At 34.5% G+C, this 27,913-nt stretch overlaps 1 protein-coding gene and 1 non-coding gene across 3 annotated transcripts in view; both read right to left on the minus strand.

Moving 5' to 3' along the window:
• Positions 1–27,913, minus strand: part of LOC138712477 (growth factor receptor-bound protein 14-like) — a 428,407-nt gene that overhangs the window by 101,607 nt on the left and 298,887 nt on the right. The gene's annotated exons all lie outside the window — the stretch shown is intronic.
• TRNAY-AUA (transfer RNA tyrosine (anticodon AUA)) lies at positions 10,772–10,843 on the minus strand. Its single transcript has one exon. It is a non-coding gene; the product is annotated as a tRNA-Tyr (tRNA).

Consider the following 27,913-nt stretch of genomic DNA (forward strand, 5'->3'; position numbering starts at 1 on the left):
AATTTTCTATAAATATTCAACTTATGTTGGTTTAACTTGCACTTACTTCTGGTCTTAGTGCAAGTTTCCACCCTATCGCATTTATTTTAAACATTCAAACTGAAACCATTTTTGTCCGCTATTAAATTACTAAATAACTGGACATAGGTCTATTAGCTGTAACTCTTTCTACTATAATTAACTGGATGAATACCAATGATTTTTCCTCATACTTGAATTGCGACTGTCAGAAAGAAAGAAAGAAAGAAAGAATGAATGAAAGAAAGAAAGAAAGTGGAAGAGAAGACTGAAAATGCTGGAAGCAGCCGGCTTGGACACGCGTTCTTTGTGTAAAGTCCAACTCAGATCGATCGGTACCGACTGTCTACGAGCAGACAACCTGCTTTCTTTGTGTGCCTGCCTGGCTCTCGTGGCCGCAATTCCGACTGTAAACCTCTTCCGAGGTGCTACAGAGCACGTAATAGTTACAACTGCAACTGGAACACAGCCAAAATCGGGCGGAGTGTCCCAATACCATCTCCTGTAATGACACCCATTAAAATAACTCCTGAACTCTGAAAGCAGTACTGGGGGCTCGCGCAAGTTCCAACAACTCCACATTTACAATTAAGCTACTACAATGAAGCTGTTTTTAAACTAGACCAATTTCACCACACTTGATACGTCTACACGCAGCACTTTACTCAATATCAGGGACAAACCGACGTTCACTTAGGCCATTTGGTCAGGGGTTCATTGTATTACCTTCAAATTTTGACGTGGACAAGAAATAGTAAAGAAAAAGTGACAGGGAATTCATAGGAATTGCGTGAAACGTTTATGCTATCGGTTGGGTGTTACTGTAATATTACGATTTTAAGGAATTGGTTCTTTATTTATAAGAATTCTGGATATGATTGAGACTGAAATAAATTTAATATACTGTAATATTTAATATAATTTATATATATTATATTATTAATAATTCAATCCAGATGTTTGAGATGGGCAGGGCATGTAGCACGTATGGGCGAATCCAGAAATTCATACAGAGTTTTAGTTGGGAGGCCGGAGGGAAAAAGACCTTTAGGGAGGCCGAGACGTAGAGGGGAAGATAATATTAATATGGATTTGAGGGAGGTGGGATATGATGATAGAGAATAGTTTAATCTTGCTCAGGATAGGGACCAATGGCGGGCTTATGTGAAGGCGGCAATGAACCTCCGGGTTCCTTAAAAGCCAGTAAGTAAGTATTATTAATAATTCTCTGGCACCACCACAGCAAAGAAATATAGAGTTAGAGTGTTAGTTGGGATGCCGAAGGAAAAAGACCTTTGGGGGGGCCGAGCCGTAGATGGGAGGGTTCGATCCCGGCAGAGTTCGAGGGCATTTAAGTGTGTTTAAATGCGACAAGCTCATGTCAGTAGATTTACTGGCATGTAAAAAAACTCCTGCGGGACAAAAATTCCGGCACACCGGAGACGGTGATATAACCTCTGCAGTTGCGAGCGTCGTTAAATAAACCATATTTTTTTTAGTATGGACTTGCTGTATTTCATCTGAATTGATTTGTTGAAGAGCTGTTAGACCTAATATGGGTTTGTGATAAAAGAAATAGGAAATATAATTCATGCAAAAACGCAAGTCTCCGCCTCCAGCAAAATCATACCAATATAAACGTCTCCGTTGCTAATCAAGTGATGTCACAATAGTGTGACGTACCTAACTCACTGTCGTTGCTAACCAAGTAATGTCAGATGTTGGAGCTTCCCATAACATTTTATCGATTTGAAATTCGACCATAAATGTTTTACGTTAAAAAAGAATAATAGAGAGTTTTCGCACCTTCGTCGCCCACTAAACGTCTAACACTATGTTGATGTCACTAATGAAAGAGCCAATCAGAGCTATTCACACCATGTTATTTCAATAGCTGAACCCGCTATCTCTAGCCGGATAACGTGCACGTGAATTAAGTTTACCGTAGGCCTAATTCGGTGATAAACATGACATCCCATTTGAGATTTACCACTGTGGATGATATTCATCTATTTAGAACAGATCAAGATTTAAAGGTCGAAGTACAAGAAAGCTCAGGAAAGAATTTTTAGTTCAGATTCCAACAGACAAGAGATTGTGTCGTGAGTCGTCCGTCAAGCGAAAACGCTCCTTTGTTTAACTCGCCGTAACTCGGAAATCAGTAAAAATTTTGAGTAGCGACCACTTTTAAAAGTAATTTCCATTCTTTCTCAACATTTCTCTCGCTTTGAGCCCCCATCTAACGTAAAAAACAAAAAAGTTTATCGCTTATCAATTTTTGAAGGTGTAAATGTCTACACTGAACAGATCACATCGAATTTAGTTTCTTGTCTTACTTTTCAAAACGTATTTTCATTTCAAATTTTTTTCTATGCCTTCCTTAGACACTGAGTTATCAATAAAAAATACAGCGCGATTGATTGACTATCATAGGATCTACAACATGATAAAAATATAGTATGATTCTTTCCGAAATTTTAAGAACGTTAACATACGTCACTACTAACGTCAGCATAGCGTTAACAGTTTAGCGTACCAGGAGGGTACGAAAATTCTCTACCAGTAACGCAGCACTTTTACTTGTCTCAAATCTACGGCACTGGACTTAGAGCACAGTCTAGCATATACAGTCACGAAGCTCAATACGTAGGGAATATGCATCCATAGATAGTTGCTAACCAGTAGGACCGCTACTATCGCCTCATTACAGACAATGTGAAATAGTACCGGCACAGTCTCTTGTTCCTAGTACCCTCAACAACTCAAGTTTCGTGACTGTATATACTAGACTGTGCTTCAAGCTTTACTTCTATTCCGAATGAAGTCACTTTTATCTGCCTTAAAATTCCATCGTCCTCGACCGAGTTTGAACACGCGAGCGTCGGCTCCAATGACAAGAATAGCAACTACAAGACCACCAAGGACGACATAAGCTGTAGGTATGTCGATAATACATAGGTTGATGCATAAGTTTATTAATATGTTACGGTAATGGAATTGCGTTGGAATGGTATTAGCTGAGGAGATTAACACATTATGGTTCGTTGGGCCTTTATCCACTAAAAGGAAACTTACAGGATGTTCGATATGACTGCAACAATGAACGAAACGCATTCAATTGTGCATGCCTTTTCCTACTTAAAATGATAGTGCATGCGGCAATTGAAAGTTACCCAGCGCCGGTGGGTATTTTGTGCGTTATTTCGTTCAACAGTAGCATGTAGCGAGCAGCTGATTGTTCTAGGTTGCCGTGAGTAAACTGAAATTTCTTTTGTTTGATGATGGTGGACCTTTTAAGCTGAAAATGGAGGCAAGAACGATTACCTTTATTGAAGATCATCGCAAATACGACTGCATATGTAGTGTTCAACCACAATTTTGAGAATCATGTAGGCCTAAGTATTGGATTGATATTTAATATTTATTAATTAATATTAGATGACGTTCAACACGGCGCACCATGTAGACACAAAATCTGTAAGCAGTTTAATGAACGTGCGTTTTCAACTTGATTCTTTCAATATTCTCCCCAGATTGCATACGTACGCACATGGAAAACTGAACCGTGTAGATGCAGCTTAAGAGGTGGCCTTCCATGGCCAGAGAGTTCCTCTGCTCACGAATGTCTAGCATAGGTTTATAAATTATAACCCATATAAGAAAACGGAGAAGGCAAAGTTTTTGAAGGTAGATGACGATAATGATGATGACGATGATGATGTCGAGTCGTGCCCTGGTGAGTAGTTATCAGCTGAGCAAACGGAAAGACGTAATAATTAGAATTTAAAACTATTTATTACGTTGAAATTTAGGCCATCAGGCCTTTTCTTCAACTTATTATAAATTATTATAATCATAGTTATTATCAACAGTAATCTCACTAGAGGTTTTGATTTATCTAGAGAAAATCAAAACTCGAGTGGGACTTAATTGACTATTACACGATTAGAAGAAAGTATATATACAAAACTGTCTTCAAATTTGTACCATCTCAACATTATAAATATTACGCTAGTAGATGGCAGTAGTGTCTTATGATTAGCTGTTTTCATATAAGTTGTGCCAACTCTGGAATCTTCATTGAACTTTATGGACGGTTACTGGTCAAGAAGGCTTTGTTGATTCAGTTTCATTTTTATTAAAACAGTTGCATTCCACTTCAATTATCCCGATCCCAGTAATCAATGTCACTTGACATGATTTTCAATAAATCTTAGTATTAAACAATCTCTGATACGTGACTATTCATAATATAATATAGCAGAAGTTATAACATAACCTAAATAATATAAACGAGTGTTAGAAAAGTTTTAATTAGGAATGATGAAATAAACAAGAAACATTTTAATATTAACGATGATGAAATAAAAAATAAACATGAATAATTTTAAAAGAAACAATAATTATTGAAAGTAGGTACAATTTTCGAATTTGAATGTTGTAGTGGTTGGTGGTTCAGTTGATATTATATTGGACGTGTGCGTAAAAGAAGTGAACTCGTTGATGTACATGGTGTATCACTCAACTTATTCAGGATTTCCGAATGGTGCTCTTCATTTATTTGTAAATAGGGTTTCAGGGAAGATGCATAGCTATGACCAGTGATCTTTATTAATTCTTGTTCTTGAATGTCAATGTGAGTCATATTTGAAAGTGCTGTGCATCGACTGGAGTGGTTTGTAATTTTCTATTTTTTGATATCCAGACCAGTGCAGTTTGAAATGTTGACAAACAAAGAAACAAATGCTAGGGACGTGATAAAATTGTGCGATAAGCAGCCATGATTGGTTGAAAGACTTCCTTTCGTACCGTTTTATTGGTCAAAAGTAATATGACGTAGTAAAAGTGTAATAGTCAACAGTAATCTCACTAGAGGTTTTGATTTTATCGATAAATCTTCGAGTGGAACACGATAAAATCAAAACTCGAGTGGGATTTAATTGACTATTACACGATTAGAAGAAAGTATATAAAGATTAGAAGTAACAAAGTACTCCAATACAATAAATATTAATTGGCTTATGAAAATACAACTGTCTTCAAATGTATCAACTATCGAACCTGACGATGTCATATCCAGGCCTTGTACACTGGTTTCTGACAAATTATTATTATTATTATTATTATTATTATTATTATTATTATTATTATTATTATTATTATTGTACCATCTCAACATTACGTTAGATGGCAGTAGTGTTTTATGACTATGTTTTCTTGTTACCGGTATCAGTGGTGCCAACTATGGAATCATCATTGAACTCTGTGGACTGTTACTAGTCAAGAAGGCATTGTTGATTCAGTTTCATTTTTATTAAAATGCAACATTCCACTTCAATTATCCCAATCCCAGTAATCAACGTCACTTGACAGATGATTTTCAATAAATCTTAATATTAAACAATCTCTGATACGTGACTATCCATAATATCATATAGCAGAAGCTATAACATAACCTAACTAATATACTGTACAAAAGTGATAGAAAAGTTTTAATTAACGACGATGACATAAAAAATAAACATGAATACTTTTAAAAGGAATAATTATTGAATGTACAATTTTCAAATTTGAATGTGGTTGGTGGTTCAACTGATGTTATATTGGACGTGTGCGTAATAGAAGTGGAACTCGTTGATTTAGGCCTACATGGTGTATTCAACTTATTCAGGATTTCCGAATGAATAATTTTAAAAGGAATAATTACTGAATGTACAATTTTCAAATCTGAATGTGGTTGGTGGTTCAATTGATGTTATATTGGACGTGTGCGTAATAGAAGTGGAACTCGTTGATTTAGGCCTACATGGTGTATTCAACTTATTCAGGATTTCCGAATGAATAATTTTAAAAGGAATAATTATTGAATGTACAATTTTCAAATTTGAATGTGGTTGATGGTTCAATTGATGTTATATTGGACGTGTGCATAATAGAAGTGGAACTCGTTGATTTAGGCCTACATGGTGTATTCAACTTATTCAGGATTTCCGAATGGTGCTCTTCATTTATTTGTAAATCGGATTTCTGAAGATGCATAGGTATGATCAGTGATTTTTATTAATTCTTGTTCTTGAATGCCAATGCGAGTCATATTTGAAACTGCTGTGCATCGACTGGAGTGGTTTGTAATTTTATATATATTTTTGACGTCCAGACCAGCGCAGTTTCAAATGTTGGCAAACAAAGAAACAAATGCTAGGGACGCGATAAAATTAAACAAATGCTAGGGACGCGATAAAATTAAACAAATGCTAGGGACGCGATAAAATTGTGCGATAAGCAGCCATGATTGGTTGAAATACGTCCTTTCGTACCGTTTTATTGGTCAAAAGTAGTATGACGTAGTAAGAGTGTAATAGTCACTATAATCATCTTTAGCCACAAGTGTTGGTTGAACTTACATCCGTTCTGACTTGTGGCCTACACAACTCTATTTTTCGCTATTAATTATTGTCATATCTTTTAGATAGTTAAGAGTTTTCGCACCCCCTTGGTCCGCTTAACTGTTAACGCTTTGTTGACGTCATTAGTGACGTATTTGGTGACTATGTTAACGTTCGTAATACTTAGGAAAAAATCACTATACGATATTTCCCGCTCCTTTAACATCTATCATGTCGTAGTCTCTATGATAGTTAATAAATCGCGCTGTATTTTTGTTATTGATAGCTCAATATAAAAGGAAGGCATAGAAAAAAATTCTAAATGAAAATATTTTTTGAAAAGAAAAGAAAAAATAATAACTTTGATGTGATCTGTTCAGAATAGATATTTACACCTTCAAAAGTTGATAAATGGTAAACTTTTTTGTTTTTCACGTTAGATGGGGGGCGGGTCAAAGCGATAGAAATGTTTAGAAAGAATGGAAATTACTTTTGAAAGTGGTCGCTACTCAAAATCTTTACTGGTTTCCGAGTTATGGCGAGTTAAACAAAGGAGCGTTTTCGCTTGAGAAAGGACTCACGACTCAGCTTCTTTCTGTTGGAATCTCAACGAAAAATTCTTTTCTGAGCTTCCTTGTACTTCGGCCTGAATAATTTATCCATCTTGAGCTGTTGTATGTAGATGGATATAGTACAGCGTACACGGTGGTAAATTTCAAACGGGATGCCATGTTTAACACCGAATTAGGCCTACGGTAACCTTCGTCCACTTCTACGTTATCCGCCTAGAGATAGCAACTTAACTATTGAAATAACGTGATGTGAAAGGCTCTGATTGACTTTTTATAAATGACGTCAACATAGCGTTAACATTTAGCGTAAGACGAGGGTGCGAAAACTCTCTGTTGGGAATTGAAGTTTTCTGTTGTCCTGCATCCCTGAAACGTGCTGTGTCCCTTGTAGGCTGCACTGTAGGAGTTCTTGTGTAAGCCAAAAGTTCTATAAACTTTGTATGTATGTATTTAGGTTCTATGAATAGTCGTTCTGCCAATAAATTTAGCTATTTTAAATTTCTTCAATGCCGTTTCACTTCATTAAGTACAGAAGGGTGAGAGAGCTACTCTTTAATAACAAAAAAGATAATGTCGCAAGGATTACATACAGACGTGGACAAATTATTAGCAAAATTGAAGATTTTTATTATATATTTTTACAAAATATGATTCTTCAATTTAGACTACAGTTGACATTTTTGTGTATTTCCAAATAATTAGCCAAATTGAAGATTTGTATTGTGTATTTTTCAAAATTTAACTCTTCAATTTGGACTGCATTTCATATTTTTGCATATTTACAAATTATTAGCAAAACTGAAGGTTTTTATTGTATATTTTTACAAAATTCGATTCTTCAATTTGGACTACAGTTGACATTTTGGATATTTCCAAATTATTAGCAAAACTGAAGATTTTTGTTTTATATTTTTACAAAATTTGTCTCTTCACTGCAGTTGACATTTTTGCTAATTTACAAATTATTAGCAAAATTAAAGATTTTTATTATATATTTTTACAAAACTTGACTCTTCAATTTAAACTACAGTTGACATTTTTGCATATTCTGTCTACTGTAATGATGGAAATATGCAAAATTGTCAAATGTAGTCTAAATTGAAAAGTCAAATTTTGTAAACAGAATTGTCATAAAAATCGTCAATTTTGTTAATAATTTGTCCACGTCTGTACTTTCTTATTACACATATTACGCGTTTCGTAACATTCAGTTCTTTTTGTGTTGCGAATGATGTAAGTTTATAGTCTGTTTTCTTCAACTGTTACTCAAAAGGCATAGAAATGAAGTAATTTAATATACGCTCTAATAAAAAATGCATACATACTTACATACACAGTGGGCCAAAAAAATGGCACAAAATTAGAAACACTCTATTTTCGGAAATCCCTAACATTAATTTATAATGAATCCACTGTTGGAAAGAGTAGACTTCAAAGATGAGCAGGACTTTTTATTATGTTTTTTTAGGCTCAATTAAAATCTTATGGAGGTCAGTACGCAATGATGCGAAAAATGTGGTTTTTGAAGACAATTTATTACTTCAAAATGCAGAAACTGAATGTTGGTAAAATGAATAACAATTAATGATCTTTCAAATAATCAAAATTTAAAATGATGCTCTATGTGAACGCCATTTGCCCGCACAACCATTTGTAGGCGTCTTCTCCATTGTCCATTAGTACTGGATATCTGTCTTTGATCAAGTCCGTCCCAACACTCAAGAAGGCATTGTCTTAAATGTTGTCTTGTTTTGTAGTAAACTGCTTTTTGTAGTTGACTCCATACAAAATAATCCATAGGATTAAGATCTCGTTTGAAACTCCAACGGAAACCATCAGAGAATCTGAGAAATGCGATCTTTCACACATAATAATCTCACAGGAGGGATATCATGTCCGTATCTTGCTAATAAATCGTTGTACACTTGAAACGGACCATTTCCGCTGAGCATAGTTCCTTACAATTTGATGGGCAGATAAATTATATTGGTACAAATGTTTAGTGAAAATCTTGTCTTCGTTCGTTACGCGACCCATTATTCACAAAATGAGAACTCAAAAAGGAAGAACACAAATGATGATAGCATAACAAACGGCGTGGCCTACTGAACTCGTAAGACCATAATGCTTAGTTCGGCATAAACGATCGATTTTGCACTGCCTTACTAAAAATAAAAAAATAATCTATACTAATAATCTGTAGCCAAAATTTTTCTGGTAATTTTCGATTTTCCAAAAAATAATTGGTGTTAACGTGTATAATTAACCATCCTGAAAACGAAAATCGCTTTTTTGAAACTTTTGTTTGTATGTCTGTCTGTCTGTCTGTCTGGATGTTTGTTACCTTTTCACGCGATAATGGCTGAACCGATTTATATGAAAATTGGAATATAAATTAAGTTCGTTGTAACTTAGATTTTAGGCTATATGGCATTTAAAAATACTTTATTTAAAAGGGGGATTATAAGGGGGCCTGAATTAAATAAATCGAAATATCTCGCTTATTATTGATTTTCATGAAAAATGTTACATAACAAAAGTTTCTTTAACAATAATTTCCGATAAGTTTTATTCTATACAAAATTTTGATAGGACTGATATTTAATGAGATAAATGAGTTTTAAAATTACAATAACGCCATCTAAGGCGCTGTACTGAAATAAAAACAAATGACTTCGTCTATAAGGGGCCTTGGACAACAACAATCGAAAGCTATTAAACATAGTCTACAGAGAATGTATCTGTGTTTGTATGAAGTAATATCAGAAGCTAATTAATTGTTTAATTATTATTTCACCATTGGAAAGTGTAGTTTCTCTAGATGGACATAATTCTACAATGTTATTACAGTAACTTCTGAAACGTATAGCAAGTAATATAAAGTATGCACATTAAAACTAAATGATATGTCAATCTTCATTAAACTATGGTTGTGTAATAACAAGTAAAAAACATGTTAAAGGAATTGTCATTGCACCAAATGATTGCTCTCTGGACCAAAATGACCGCATTTTAATTATTTAAATACAATTTAAATTAAGTAACATATTAAACGATTTATCCTTCTATGAAACACGAATGTTCCCTGGATCAAACGTCCTATTTTAATTATGTAATTACTTTATATTTATTTCTAATAGGTGCAGCGGAGCGCACGGGTACGGCTAGTGTTTAATAAATGGTAAAAAATTAAATATTACAGTACTTCCCGGTCTACAAGGACTATGAAATTTTCCTGTGAAATAAACTTTCAAGTGAAATCAGTAGCTACTGGAATATAACCATTTAAATTTTGTGCCTTTTTTTTTTTTTGGCCCCTCTGTGTACATACATAGGGGAGAGTCGGGTAGTATCGGACATTGGGTAATATCGGACAGTGAGTTTCTTTCATCTACCACACGATGATAGTACTTGATTGACATGGCTACGTTTCTGTGATGTCGCATAGAGAAACGTAACCATGTCATTCAACTACTACCATATGGTGGTAGATGAAAGAAACGCCCGATGTCCGATACTACCCGACTCTCCCCTACATACATACATACATACATACATACATACATATATACATACATACATACATACATACATACATACATACATACATACATACATACATACATACATACCCCGACTCGTAAATTCTCAAGCATAATTAACATTAATTTATGATTGTATTTTCCAGTAAAATTTATAGACATTATTATAATGTACCGAAGTACATATGATATTTCCATGCAGATATTCTGCGTCATCATACGATGAAAGAGTAATGGAACGGAGAAAAATTCTCTCCGGCGCCGGGATTTGAACCCGGGTTTTCAGCTCTATGTGCTGACGCTTTATCCACTAAGCCACACCGGATTCCACCCCGGCGTCGGAAGAATCGTCTCAGTTTTAAGTTCCAACTCTTGGGTTCCCTCTAGTGGCCGCCCTCTGCACTACGTCATAGATATCTATGAACCTAGGACCGAAGTCCACACATGTGCTGAGGTGCACTCGTAATGAGTGACTAGTTGGCCGGGATCCGACGGAATTAGCGCCGTCTTAAATCACAAAGTGATTTACGCATATCATATATTATATTATTATAATGTACCGAAGTACATATGATATTTCCATGCAGATATTCTGCGTCATCATACGATGAAAGAGTAATGGAACGGAGAGAATTTTTCTCCGTTCCATTACTCTTTCATCGTAAATTTATAGACGGTGAATTTTATCCAGGCTTCATGAATGCATGCACAGCTTTCGTTTGAGTATGTTGCTGAGTTCAGTTCGGTTCAGTTCGTGAGGTGTAATATCCTGCCACGCATTTCATCCACCAATATGAATGTTACAATGAAGTTGAGATCGCTTCCTTCTTGTAATGTCACCACTACCTCGTATTCTGCCTCTCATTTTCGTCATCGTTTCGACGCTGAACCATTTTTATAAGCGATGTCGACATTTTAAAGAGAAAAATATGAGGTGCTACCGGTATTCGCATTCTGCACTACATCAGAAAGAATAAGTTCCACTTTCCAGTCAGTGTGTATAAATGTAAACAATAAGGCTACCGCAAACCTAAGACTTGACATATTAACGTCTGTTATCTTTTGACATTTTGTCATATTTTACACACGTAGTAACCGATACCGAATATTCGCCAAGGTGATATAATTGTTCCTTGCAAATGTCAGTATTAAGATAAGATCAAAATTTATACGACGACGTGAAGTAGACAAGTTAAAATAAATATACTGTTTCCATTTTTTCGCCCAGTGTACGTCTTGTCTTATCTTTTTAGATGATAAAGTAGGGCGTTTAAGGTAACACTATGAGTCAGGACGAATTTTAGCACATGATGGCAATGTAACAGAACTGCGCACAACATTAATATTTTTAATCCTGTTCAGATTATTATCTCTTCACTTGGAAATACGAGTATAATACGGGCAAATAATTAGGACGTTTCTTAGACTCCCATTTTAATTTTTCTTAACCTTATGGTATCTCCTGTAACGTAGGGTGAGCCTGACCTCCGCCTTTCATTTTAAACACACATCCAGATAACTTAATGCTTAAGGTAGGCCTACACTAAGTTTTCACGAAGCAAATTATTTCTGAGTACATTTGTTTCCTTACTACTACTTTTCCAACTTTTGTTATTTAACGATGCTGTATCAGTTATAAATTATCTTATAAATCCGACCTATATCCGTTAATTTTACTACATAAAAAAGTATTAAACATTTGTTTAAAAAAGCAGAAAGATCACTCAACTGAATTGTTGTTTAAACAGTTCAAAGTTTTCAACATTAAGCAAATTTATTATTTTATTTTATTAAAATATTTTTACAGAAATCTTAATAACTTTGAAAGGTATATACATAAATATAGAACTAAAAATACGAATCCTCGGCGTTTGTCTGAACCTAAATGTAAAACCAATGCAGCTTTTTATCATAGCATGAGTCAAGGTCCCAGATTATTAAACAAATTTTATTCTAATATAATTTTAACCACGAATCCTGACCAAATTAATAAAAAAATAATAAAAAAATTGTACTGGATTTATAGTTTGGGTTTAAACATATTAAACACTTTTTAATCTATATTCACGCTCAATTTTAATTTTATTTTTGTCTGTATTGGAATCCCCTCCTAAGCACGAGTCTTACTCATTCAGGAGTGGGCTAGTTTATCTTTCATTGTATTAACTTGTATTCACTTCAAACTTACTAGCAATAAAATAAATAAATAAAATAAATAAATTGCGGGGTTATTTAGCGTCGATGATGATAGCGAAATGGTATTTGGGGAGATGAGGCCGAAAATTTGTCATAGATTACCTGACATTCGCTTTACGGTCGGCGAAAACTTCGAAAAAACCCAAAAAGGTAATCAACCCAAGCGGGAATCGAACCCCTGCTCGAGCGCAACTCCAGATCGGCGGGCAAGCGCCTTAGCAAACAGAGCTACGCCGGTGGTCTTTCCTTAAAACGTTAATAAAGCCACTGTAACATTAACGTCGCACCATCTCACCAACTATAAATTGCTTTGACACTTAAAATTTTACTATGATGTACCGGAGTTTCAGTGCAGTAATTCTGCGTTTCCATATGGTGAAGCATCGGTAAAACGGAGAAAAATTCTCTCCGGTACCGGGACTCGAACCTGGGTTTCCAGTTTTACGTGCTGGCGCTTTATTCACTATGCCACACCGGATTCAAGTTCCGATGCCTGATTCAATCCCGCTCATTTTAAGTTCTACCTATTGTGTTCCCCTTTGTAAAATTTTGTAAATAAATAATTAAGCTAATTGACGTTAATTGAAGGTACAGCAACTCCATTACAGATCAGATCGGCATAGTGTGTGCTGGGAGATTAAGGGTTCTACTTTGCAGACAATCGGCATTAATGGCAGTAGGGATGCCAGTCCTGAGTGCCCGCCACCTTTGCCCCCCAAGAAAACGCCTCTGATACTAATTTCTGCTGCAGACTGAGTCCCATGGTCATGGTGCTGTCGGAGGAATTGGATCGATGGATAGAATCGAACCTGGGACCTTCCAGCGTTGCAGCGTTATGCCTTAACCGCAAAGCTACCGCGTGCCCCGAATAATATAATTACTACATTATCGAACCAGTTCAAGAAACCTGCAAAAGCTAAAACATTGTTACACCAATAAAGACATTAAGTAAGAAACCTCGCCCTTTGTTTTACTCTACTATTTAATGTTCATTTTTAACTCTCTCTGTGGTAATTATAACATTTCCTACTCATATTAAAATGATCCGGAAATTAAACTTCAGCTATTTCTCCTACTAACTGACACAATGGAGGGCGGAAGGAACTATTTTAAATTTTCATAAATCTGTAGTTGTGTCTGATATGTTTCTGTAACAAGGATGTTGACTGGAACATAAAAGAACAGAAGCTGCAGATTTGGCTATTTACATCCTTCGCAGGCTACTCGTTTAGAGATCGCAGAAAAAACACAGACATTAGATGAATATAGGATATAATGCCACAGCAAAGTATTAATAATGTTTGCAGACAGAATACTAAATAAATTGTGAAACTACAGATGGGGAGCCAGAGTGGCAAAGAGACAATTGGTTGTTTTATGAAAAATCGGGCGGATCAGCTGTAATACTGACACGAAATAAGTCTGTGACTTATGCTGTTTTTGATTATGACAGCGATGAATATTTCGCTCATATACCAGTTCACTAATGGAGTGTAAGAATCCGTTGAATTTCAGCTAATCAGAGCAATCTATCACTGCAATAGTGTCGATTTTATATTGTGACTGACAATTCTCAATTGTTTCCATGATAATAGAGGAACATCATAATCTATTTATGAATAAGTTCTGAAATAACAAATATCAATTCCCTCATCATGAAATACCCTCAATAAATTTACTTTCACGGAATGCCGTTTCTATGATTACACCTACATTAATTTACATATTTTCAAATTTCGTTGTATTCGTAATAGAAATTAATATTTCCATTATTCCATTGTTCTGTTGTTCATGTAGACTTGTATCACTTAACACGAGATGGCTCTGGTCGCATTTGTAAATTAATATTTTAATTTTCTCTTTACAAATGATAATGAAGTGTAAGTAAATAATATGCATTATCTTTATTTTATTATTTATTTACTATTATGTTCACGAAATAGTTTTACTAAACATCATGCGAGATTTTCATTTCCTTTAGACAAATTCACATCACCTAAAAAAAATCTGTTTCAAAACTTAAAATAACTTCTTATATGTGAGATCCCTTAACCCTCGCAACTTATGTGCTTTAGAATTGTATGTTACTTTTTGACCCCACGAATATTTTTTTTTGTAAATAATTAGGATATTATATAGCTTAAAGCATTTTTATATACACTATAAACAAATTCAAAGTTTTTATTGCACCTAGAGTTACTCACTATGTTTAAATAATGAATGAATTAGAAATAATAAAATTCGTTTAATGGCAGACTATTTATTCTGTATCAATGGTTTTATTATTTTTAATCAGAGAACACTTTCACTTTCCTTGAAATAAAACACAAAAGGAAATGTTTATTGCATCAAGTGTTAATTATTGTATTTAGACAATTAATTAATTTAGTCTCATCACCTGCTGCAATAGAAAGACCAAGAACCTAATTTTACAAATAGGCTATAATATTATTCTTGAACCTACAACCTTTTACCCATAGCCTATATGGCAGTTTATTCTGTACTGTATTTGTTCCCCTCATTCGCTTTTGAAAGTACATGTTCATTTTCTTGCAACAAAACACTATCACTGCAAAATAAAGACATGTTCTATAGCTGGAGCCATCTACGAACCCGAGCAATAAACATGAAAAAAATCAATATATTGTTATGAAATAATAATAATAATAATAATAATAATAATAATAATAATAATAATAATAATCATAATTGTAATTATAAACTAAACTAAAATAACCAAGAATAGCATATTTAGGTTACTGCAACGTTTTGAAGTATATGAATGTAGATATTAACAATAAAAATGTAGGGTCAGGAAAGACTCTAGATAAGTATCGGGGGTTAATGTGTTAGTTACATAGAAGAATTTCCTCAAAAGGGGATATGAGGAAGTAATGGAAAAATGGCAGCATAAACGGGCACATTAAAAAAAAAAAAAAACTTTTCTATCATCTTTGTCCGCCGCAAATTTCACACTGAATTCGAATTTGTTTCTTGAGGTTTGTTGAAGTGTTTGCTGTTTTCTGGAACTATGAAAGATCCTGAATTCTAGTCTCATAATAGCATGCAACACGCATTAAAACAGCCTGCTATAATATATTATATACGCTTTTGGTCGTGTTATTTTGGACGTATACGTGAAAAGAGTGAGATAGTTTCGTGCGTTACAACCCCAGGCAACACTCGAAAAAGAAGAGCCAATTCTGAGAAGCTGGCCCACCTTTCAGAAATTCACAATGGTTTCCGGCTTTCTTGGCACGAAGTTTGAGCGTGTAAAATGAAGTTCGTTCATCTGAACATCCACATGTTCATATCCCATGGCAATATCTCAGCATATTGTCGCTAATTTCGTTTGAAAGTGAGAGCGTCCAAACGGCTGACCCTTGACGATGACAAATCGTCTCTCTCTTCTAAACCATGTTACTGTGAAATAGTTACCGTGAAGCGGCTGCAGTATGAGAAAGCGATGGTACAGCATCACCGCCGTTTTAAGCAGATTATATTTCTAATATTTCAACATGAAGAGAAGTAGAGATGCTATAATAATAATAATAATAATAATAATAATAATAATAATAATAATAATAATAATAATAATAATAATAATGCTACAAATGTATACTTTAACAAGCAACAAATGCCAAAATACAAAATATACTGGGACATTGAGATAATTAGTAACTCATAAGACAATACCCATCAACAGATCAGAATAATAATAATAATAATAATAATAATAATAATAATAATAATAATAATAATAAAAGATAATAACAAAATATCTCCTAATAACCGAGCTCTACAAAAATTCAAAGAATAATAATCAAAATATACTCAATTAACATCAATAATGGAATGAATTTATAAACAGAAACATAATGAAAATAAACCTAATTGCCATTAACATACAGAAGTTACAACAAAATATTATAAAACCTAATAAATTAAATTTACAAATTTACAAAACAATGATATTACTGGTTGTTCTGTATGGTTGTGAAACTTGGACCTCTCTCTGAGGTTGGAACAGAGGTTTAGAGTGTTCGAGAATAAAGTGCTTAGGAAAATATTTGGGGCTAAGAGGAATGAAATTACATGAGGATGGAGAAAGTTACACAACGCAGTACACGCATTGTATTCTTCACCTGACATAATTAGAAACATTAAATTCAGATATTTGAGATGAGCAAGGCATGTAGAACGAATGGATGAATCTAGAAATTCATAGAGTGTCAGTTGAAGACCTGAGGGGAAAAGACCTTTGGGGAGGCCAAGGCGTAGATGGTTGGATAATATTAAAATAGATTTGAGGGAGATGGGATATGATGGTAGGGACTGGATTAATCTTGCTCAGGTTAGGGACTGATGGCGTGCTTATGTGAGGGCGGCAATGTAACTCCGCGTTCCCTTAAAAGCCATTTGTAAGTAAGTAAGATATTAAATCCATTGGAAAAGTGACATAAATATCAGAAAGCAGTCATAATGATTAGTTGGTTTCTAATGATATGCTACTTTGGTGTAATTCCATTCGTGTCTAAGTTCAATATAGGTATGGACACAATTTGTAATACAGAAACGAAATTTTTAAATGTAAAAAAATTACATTTAAACGCTTATTCATTTGGGATATAAAACTATGGTTAACTTTATTAGAAGAATTTTTTTATTATGAATAAAGATAATATCAGTAACTTACTGTAAATCCAAATCCATTTTGAATTTGGACGACCTGAGAAGCTGAATCAGACACACCTACACTTCCCCTCAACAATAGATTCTTAATATGAAAATGTCAACCGTGCAGGTTTAGCGATTTGTAACGACCCCAACTGTTATAATATTTTATTCCCTCCCTTTCACCTGAAAATGAAGGTAAAATCAAGTTTCGAAACGAATGCTCTGTATTTCATCAGCAAAGGGAAAAAATCAAATTGAAAGCTTTGCTGCATACGTTGGTAAAAAGTCTTTAAGAAATGTGTGGAAGCTACCGGCGTTGTTCAGTCGGTTAAGGCGTTTGCCTGCCGATCCGGAGTTGCGCCCGGGTGTGGGTTTGATTCCCGCTAGGACTGATTACCTGATTGGGTTTTTCCGAGGTTTTTCCTAATCTTAAGGTAAATGTCTGGTAATCTCTGGCTAATTTCTCCAAACATCATATCGCTATCACCAATTCCATCGACGCTAAATAACCTCATAGTTGATACAGCGTCGTTAAATAACCAAGTAAAAAAGAAAAAGAAATGTGTGGATGAAATATTATGCTACTGACGACTAATATTAATATCACTCAGATTTCACAAATATGAAGCCTTAACACTAGGGCCTACTTACAGATCGGTAAGCCGTAAATATACAGATATAATGAAGCCGCTTTCCGTTCGTACATCACGCCACGAAGGATGAATAATCGGGCAAACACCCGCAGATACGAGCATACAGCTGAAGCCTGAAGCCTCACAACGGTCAAGCTTACTTCCGAATCTTGGCAACGAACTTCTTTCTTAGCTGTCAGTTTAATCCATTCATATGCTTTGTTCCGGCTTTTGTCATATTCAATTTCCGCTTTTTTCGAATTCATAAAAAATGTATTTATATTTCGATAATAATATTAATAGAATTATTGTAGGCCTAACTGATTGAGATAAAATAACAGTAGCAACACAAATTGAAAAAAAAAGTTAATTTATTCAGTAGTTTCTTCCATACTATAAATTCTATGTGCTTCTTTGAAAATTTAATACTGTAGGCCCTACATTATTTTAATTTGCAACATAATATATCATTCGTAAGAGTACAGACTATAACAGGCAAGACTACACAAGACTATATCAAATACTTAACAGTTCCAAACACCAACAATCCACGAAGAACAGAAAGCGAGAAACTCCGAAGTTACCATACAAGGAAAGTGAAATTAATAGAATCCGGAATCAGCAAGACGAATCCATAGTTCCACTAGTAATCCTAGACACAGGATTTGTGTATGAAATCTTCACACGGATATGAGAATAAACTCCATTTTAAATTACATCATATCAGAAATATAAAACATTAAGTAATATTGCGGACTTAAATTTCACAAGAACACTCCTAAGCGTCAATTATATTTCATATTGTAGTGGTTTGTTGTGACCAACGACAGTAAACAGATGAGAAATATACTGTATTATATAATAATAATAATAATAATAATAATAATAATAATAATAATAATGTTGAAATCGATTAACAATTATTATTTATAGTTGCTGGCACGTATGTTACTGTGATTTTATTTTGTGAAAAGAGTATGTAATAGCACTTCAACAAACAAAGAATGTAAAATGAAAATACATACTGATTTAAGATTGTAAAACTGTTCTGTTCAAGTCGGCATCACATCACTGAATGGCTTTCCGAATACATGTTTAATTTTATGTTCAGTTTGAGAAGAACTGTAACGTATAATTTATATAATAATGTATTTCTTTTATTATAAGAAAATGTAAATGTCTGACTATCGTGGTGCTAACCACTTTGCCACATTCTAGGGCCGAGGTCATGACAGCACGAAATTCTACCTCCATGCCCCCACGGGCCTTTATGGCATACGTTAGTTACCTTTACCTTATCACCAACTCCATTATTAAGAAGATATGTAAAACGAGGAGAAAATTAATGAAATTCCACAGTATTGTAGTTACTTTATGAAACAAACTAATTTATGAAACCCTAAATTAGGGTATTTACTTAACATTAACAGTATATACTTTTCACGGGTAGCATTTAACGCCATGTTCAGGTTTAGAACCCAGGACCCTGCAGGTATTTTTGTAATCTCCACAGAAATGTTGGAATAGAATTTCAGATACCGGCAACGGCCACTACCACTAAGCTGATGTTAATCAATACCGGTAATTAACTTCTCTAACAACGAAATTATTAGCGAAATTTATGCAACGTCGTTACACAAAGTAAAAGTATCATTAAACTTCCTTCCGGTTTTCTTTGGGTTGTTGATTAATTGCTAAACCGATACGACACGAAGCAAATAAATTTATAGCCTTCACTAGATTTTTAACACCCCCAGTTTATATCATTTGAATTTGTACTGAACAATGGAATAATGAGCTGTAACTCATAGCTGCCATAACAAAGCCGCACTCTCTTGAAGTGATTTCACTGAAGGAAATGAGGCGTTCGTACTTTCTACCGCTTTCTGTTTTACACCAACACCTCTCTCATCTACTACAGCAAAGTACGATCAAGTGATAAAGTACTTACAGAGGATGCCCGACTCTTCGCACTTGCTCAGCTGTTCGCAACGCGGCCGCCCGGCAACAACTGAGCGAGAGCGGAAGGTAGGTCACGATACCACGCAGACAGCCGGTCTACCGGCGTCCCCTCCCGCTCCCTTCGCAACGGCCGCTCCCTTCAAAACGACCGAGATTTTACTCAGGCCATCAGCAGTTGGCGGTCAAAAGAAATGTTTAAGGGCAATCTCATCTAACAAAGGTATGAATGTAGCAATTCTTGTATGCAAAGAATATAAAGATAAATTCATAATAATAGATTTAAACTTTCTCCAAAGTGTACACTTCTTCGAGCCAAACTTACTGACATTAAAGGCTCATTCACAATGAAAATTAAACATAACGTAAGCGTTAACTTAAGAATATAAACGTTACGGTAAAATCAAGAAATCATACCATCATTCACGATATATATATATCGTCGGTTTCTTGATAAAAGTGACCAAGTCACATTCCAAGGCATCCAACCTTTATGAAAATTTAAGACATAATTATGTATTAAAATCTAATAATATAGCACATTTACCTTCAAAATAACTTGTTACTAACATCTAAAGAAGAACAGTTATCTTTGGATGGATCATTAAACCTTTAAATGCCTTTTCCCAACAATTTTCAATTTTGGACTTGGTCACTTTTACCAAGAAACCGACTATATGTATATATATATATATATATATATATATATATATATATATATATATATATATATATAACAGAATGCCTCCGTGGTCTGTTGGTCAGCATGCTGGCTTCCAGATCAGGAGGTCCCTGGGTGTCTAGAGTCTGAAAATTTGTATGAATGTGTGATTGTGAGTGTGCCGGGTTAATATTAATTAACAAAATCATCACAAATATAAAAATACATCAGGGCTGTCGCTGGGCAGTAACCTGAACACACGTTTCAGCGTCACATTGTTGACAAGTAACTCCACCTGTTAGCACAACCATAAAGCATCTAATAGATGCTATAGAGTAACCAGCAACGAAAAATAAAAAAATAAACATAACAGCAAACATACTGGTAACCATGGAAACATAACAACGACGCCATTTCCTCATATTCTGTCGTATACTTCAGCGCTCCACGATTGTGTTCTGTTTGCAAATCACGTAAGCATGAAAGTTTGGAGTTTGCGAACTTTCATGTTAACGTCTTACGGTAATGTTTATGTCAATGCTTATGTGAATCATTGTGAATGATCCCATTTGGTAGCTTGGGCGCAAACTTCTGTGTTTATGTTACGGTTATGTTTAATTTTCATTGTGAATGGGCCTTAAGGAAGCTGTGGAATTATGTATTCAGATTGGCAAGCGTTCATAGTGATCTGGAAAGCATGCGTGATATACCTAAGTCCCATGGGCTAACATTAATTTTATAATGGGTGTCTTTGCATAGCATATTTGCTTGACGTGGATTTGTGATCATCATATTAAATGGATGCTACTAGCAGGAAAGGAAACATCTTAGGTAACAAGAGGAATTTCTGCAGTTTAATGAAACCGAGGCCACGTTTAGGATCTGAAGACAAATGTTACAGACTAGTATGTCGAAGCCTAAGGATCGAATCTTTGTACTTCCATTTCTTTCATTTGTTTTGACTTTGTTTCATTAAGTAATTTTTATTGGTTATTTAGCGACGCTATATTTACTGCGAGGTTGTTTAGAGTCGATGGAAATGGTGATAGTGAGGTGGTACTTGGCGAGATTAGTCTGATTCCCCATGGAATTACCTGACATTCCCCTTACATTTGGAGAAACCCTGGTTAAAGCCAAATTAGGTAATCGGACCACATAGGATTCGAACCCGCCCTCGAAAACAGCCTCGATCAGTAGAAAAAACGCAACGATGCGGTGGTTCTTTCAGTAATTTTATATTCCATTGAGTTAATATTTTTAATTCATTCATCCATATTAACATTTATGGCAAATACCGAATTACAATTGATGTTTTCTTATGTCATGGTAATACCGAGGAAATTATTTGAAATATGTTGTTTAAAAATAACATGTCATGCCAATAAATTGCTTTGTTCAAGCTATATTCTATGTTATTTTGATATTTCTGAACATTAAAGTTACTTTAGAAAAGCATGTTGAAATTCGTCAGAACCAATTGCTGAACCAAATATTATTAGGGTAGTTCAAAGTTTGTGTTTAGATCACAACGATTGAAATAAAGGGATTTCGATCAGAATGAGAAATTTATTCACTTCAGGAGTCAGACAAGAATGTCCTTTATTGCCTACTCTTTTAATGTATATAAGCTATTGACATCATACAAAATGGAAGCGTATTTTAACAGAACTCAAAATGGATGAGGGCATTCTAAATACGCGCCTGTTAGCCAATAATCAGGCATTTATAGCCTTTCTGAAAATGAAGTGAAAATAGCTAATTTTTAGCTTACAATTAGCAAGATTACTGCAGAAAATAGCATAGACATTTCCCCAATAAAAGGAAATATGTTAGCCTATCAGGGAAGAAATATACTGAAAGCTAAGATTGTGCTAACAGATAATAAAATTAATAGAACAAATAATGAATTTTAATTATTCAGAAGTTTATATAGGTGATAATAGGAATAAAGATGTAAAAAATGAATTGAAAACATTCAAATATTTATGTGACACTCTAAAAAGAACACTGGACAAGGACGTGAGAAAGAGAACACACCTGAAATTTTATATAATGTTGACGGTATCTGTAATTTTGTATGGATCAAAATCATGGACTATAGACTAAATAAAAAATTGATGGTAAAAACAGTGACCGCGGAAACGAAATATTTGAAATTTGTGCTACACGATTATGGACAAGAAGCAAATAGAAAAAAATAGTATGAACATGTTTGTAGAATGGACAGTAAAAGAACACCTTTCAAAATTGTAAACTGCATCCCTAGAGGAAGAAGAAATCAGAGACGGTTTCGGAAGAGATGGAGTCAAAAGCTTTGAGAATAGAGCTGGAACGGGTCAGTGGCCCATACCTTGATGAATGATAATTATAGTGATTGTTATTATTATTACTTACTTACTGGCTTTTAAGGAACCAGGAGGTTCATTGCCGCCCTCACATAAGCCCGCCATTGGTCCCTATCCTGAGCAAAATTAATACATTCTCTATCATCATATCCCATCTACCTCAAATCCATTTTAATATTATCCTCCCATCTACGTCTCGGCCTCCCTAAAGGTCTTTTTCCCTCCGGCCTCCCAACTAACACTCTATATGCATTTCTGGATTCGCCCATACGTGCTACATGCCCTGCCAGGTGAAGAATACAATGTGTGCAGTTCTGTGTTGTGTAACTTTCTCCATTCTCCTGTAACTTCATCCCTCTTAGCCCCAAATATTTTCCTAAGCACCTTATTCTCAAACACCCTTAACCTATGTTCCTCTCTCAAAGTGAGAGTCCAAGTTTCACAACCATACAGAACAACCGGTAATATAACTGTTTTATAAATTCTAACTTTCAGATTCTTCGACAGCAGACTGGATGATAAAAGTTTCTCAACCAAATAATAACACGCATTTCCCATATTTATTCTGTGTTTAATTTCCTCCCGAGTATAATTTATATTTGTTACTGTTGCTCCAAGATATTTGAACTTCTCCACCTCTTCAAAAGATAAATCTCCAATTTTTATATTTCCATTTCGTACAATATTCTGGTCACGAGACATAATCATATACTTTGTCTTTTCGGGATTTACTTCCAAATCTATCTCTTTACTTGCTTCCAGTAAAATTCTCGTGTTTTCCCTAATCGTTTGTGGATTTTCTCCTAACATATTCACGTCATCCGCATAGACAAGCAGCTGATGTAACCCGTTCAATTCCAAACCCTCTCTGTTATCCTGGACTTTCCTAATGGCATACTATAGAGCGAAGTTAAAAAGTAAAGGTGATAGTGCATCTACTTGCTTTAGCCCACAGTGAATTGGAAACGCATCTGACAGAAACTGACCTATACGAACTATGCTGTACGTTTCACTGAGACACATTTTAATTAATCGAACTAGTTTCTTGGGAATACCAAATTCAATAAGAATATCATATAAAACTTCTTTATTATTATTATTATTATTATTATTATTATTATTATTATTATTATTATTATTATTATTGCTGCATTAGTTAGTGACGAAACATAATTATTTCACCCCAAAATTGCACTACTTCCTGATATACAACGATTGAATGATTTTTACAATCAACTTTGATAGTACAATGGTTACCATGCTAGTGGTTGGATCCCAGTTTCTTGAGTTCAAATCCCGCCTAGGCCATAAAATCCCCGGCACGGTTTCTTCCGGAAGGGAGTAAAGCTGTGCATTCCGTGTCATAAATTTAAAGCACTTCAGAGAACTCTGTCCCAGATAGAGGGTTCCTGGCAAAATTTATCGGCCCACGTTAAACTTCGACTATCGTCAAATAAACTACTGCTGCTGCTGCTGCTGCTGCTGCTGATGATGATGATGATGATGATGATGATGATGATGATGATGATGATATACTCGTATTACATGTTTATTCGTTTTAATTTTCGCTTCAGAATATAATAGAAATGATTAATTGGCGAATATCTCGAACTTTTTGCGTCCAGTTTATGGGATCGAATACAAAGTACTCATAGAGATTGCCTTCAGTCTTCGACCAAGTAAACAGTAGTTCATTTTATCAACTGTACATAATTACACGGTTTGCATCTGGTCACGGCAGGTTTGTTCCTTACTTCGAACGCTTTCAAATTGTTACACTCGACGGTTATGTATGTTTGTGCAAAGAGTCTCCGCACACAACACATTTCATTACTTTCTTAGTGCTCAGTTTTTGAATGCCAAAGCTAACACTGTATAAAATCAAAAGCCACTTGCACAATTCTAACGTAAACTGCCACCTCAAAAATATCTTTCTTCAGAGAAAATTATGTTTCAACAAATTTTAAAGCATTTCTCGTAAGAACCTTTCACTGTTTATAATTAGAGCCCGGATGTTAGGCAAAATGTCTTTTTTAACTGACTGCATGTATGAAAGACCTATTAGAGATAAACTCGTTTCCACACATTTAGGGACGATAGGCCCAATTTTTATTTTGCCTTTTTTTTGCCTATTTTAGCTCCCGTTGCCTATTTTAAGGTTAAATGCCTTTTTTAGCCTTTTTACGTCGTCATTGTACATTTTCTATATTTTTAATGTATTTTAAATAAACCGCACATAAAGTATATCAAAAAACAAAAAAGAACGGTTGTACAATTTAAAAATATATATTCACATCACACAAATATTTGCTGAGAATATTATTCTCCAGCAATACATATGTTTCCAAGAAGTCGTAAACTTTTCTCCCCTACCGATTCCATCTTTTATGTCATTTAACAAAGATCTTCTGAAATAAGCTGTTTTAAGTTTGCTCCAATCACTTCAGTAGAAGTAGAAAGATCTTTTTCCACCATGAAAAACGTTCTCTCTGACAGGCGGCTCACTATGACAGTTGACAACTTAAAAAAGCATCTTGTTATGACATGTAACCAAGGAAAGTGTGTACCGTATGGGATAATTTATTAAGTATTTTCATGAATAATAAATGCCTATTTCTCTGCCTATTTTTACTATTTTTAGTGCCTATATACCTGCCTATTTTAACCAAAATAAATGCCTATTCCACTGCCTATTTTTAGTGCTTATATGCCTGCCTATTTTAACCAAAATAAATGACTAAACATCCGGGCTCTGTTATTTTATAATATACTGAGGGATGGAAACCTCTACACCAAAATGAAACTGATAACAGATCACGAGGAGAGATTTGAAAAATATAAATAAGTTCTCTAACATTCACCGTTTTAGAGAAAATCATGATGTTCCTATGAAGCATTTGGCAACATCACGGCTACTGCATTAGCTCTACCAAGCCTGAAGATTTATTTTAGCGATTTTCGTAATTCAAATTAAATTCATGGCTAAATGGTTTGATATGTAAAAAAAAGATTCAATGCATTAATAACTGTTTAAATTATTTTTACCTATCTCCTTGTATAACAATTAGTCATTTCTCTCGGGCTATTACCGCAATAAAGCGCTGCAAACATTGGGCAAAGACTATTTTTTTCCTGCTTGACTATGCTTTATCGAAGGAAAAGTGTAATACAAGTTTTGTTTCGTTTTACATGTAGAATAACCTCTTAAATTTTGGTGCATCGGTCCCCTTCCATCCTGTATAATAAATTCAATTATTTTTAACTTAAAAGTTAATTTATTCTAAATCATTACTTTTATCCTATGTATAATAGTGTATTACGCAGAATAAATATGGGAAATGCGTGTTATTATTCGGTTGAAGAAGCTCTTATCATCCAGTCCGCTGTCCAAAAATCTGAAAGTTAGAATTTATAAAACAGTTATATTACCGGTTCTTCTGTATGGTTGTGAAACTTGGACTCTCACTCTGAGAGAGGAACATAGGTTAAGGGTGTTTGAGAATAAGATGCTTAGGAAAATATTTGGGGCTAAGCGGGATGAAGTTACAGGAGAATGGAGAAAGTTACACAACACAGAACTGCACGCATTGTATTCTTCACTTGACATAATTAGGAACTTAAAATCCAGACGTTTGAGATGGGCAGGGCAAGTAGCACGTATGGGCGAATCCAGAAATGTATATAGATTGTTAGTTGGGAGACCGGAGGGAAGAAGACCTTTAGGGAGGCCGAGACGTAGATGGGAGGATAATATTAAAATGGATTTGAGGGAGGCGGGGTGTGATGATAGAGACTGGATTAATCTTTCACAGGATAGGGACCGATGGCGGCCTTATGTGAGGGCGGCAATGAACCTTCGGGTTCCTTAAAAGCCATTTGTAAGTAAGTAAGTAAGTATAATAGTGTATTATACAGTGACATCGAGAAGTCCCTCCGCAGCTCCATGAGTTGTAGCTCAGATCACATATGAGAGCCTAATTCACTTTTAAGACAACGTATATCAATTTCTGTATGCTGCCATCTAGCGACTGCAAGATAAATCACATTGTAACACTGATTGAATTGAATGGAGTGATGCTACCACTTGAATTCTCGTGCCTATTGGATTCATGACTTCACAAGCACTGCGGAGGGATTTTTTCGATCGAAATGTATTTTGAGGTGTACAGTATGCACTACAATATTAAGTTAATTAAATATAAGAACTTAACACTAACACAATTATTGCAATGTCTGGCTCTGGTCTCCTAGATATTTAATAATAATAATAATAATAATAATAATAATAATAATAATAATAATAATGATAATAATAATAATGATAATAATAATAATAATAATAATAATAATAATAATAATAATAATAATAATAATAATAATAATAATAATAATAATGAATTTATGAGGCAGAAGTGAGGGAAATTCTTGGACTTAGCTTAACATTTTATGTAAGTTACTAGCATAAAAGGCCACTTGTCTCACTTCGATCACACCGTTCCAATTAAGGGAAGACTCCACTGAAAATCATGAAAATTTTTCCAAATTGTTTTAGCTATTTCACTTATTCATAATTTATATTTTCATACCCCAAATGGATTCAGCTCAATTCTGATTACAAATTCTCGTATGTTTACATTTTTTAAATTAAGGCTGGAAGGGGGCGTGGAATTTAAAGATCTGTCAAAATTGTTTTTCATCGAAGAATTCTTTTTTAAAATTTCTGATTACAAATCTAGTAACTTTCTGTTGGCTCCCTGAAGTTACTAGATGAATGTAACGGAGGAGAATATTAATTTACATAAATATTCATTTTATTTTCAAATCTATTTTTCTGTGTTCATTTTTGTTGATTCAACACCAACTTTCTTATGCCAAATATTAATCAATCTGGATGAAATTTTTACTGCAAGTATTTATGAGGTAGC

Source organism: Periplaneta americana, chromosome 13 (genome assembly GCF_040183065.1).
Source record: "Periplaneta americana isolate PAMFEO1 chromosome 13, P.americana_PAMFEO1_priV1, whole genome shotgun sequence".
NCBI classification, from domain to species: domain Eukaryota; kingdom Metazoa; phylum Arthropoda; class Insecta; order Blattodea; family Blattidae; genus Periplaneta; species Periplaneta americana.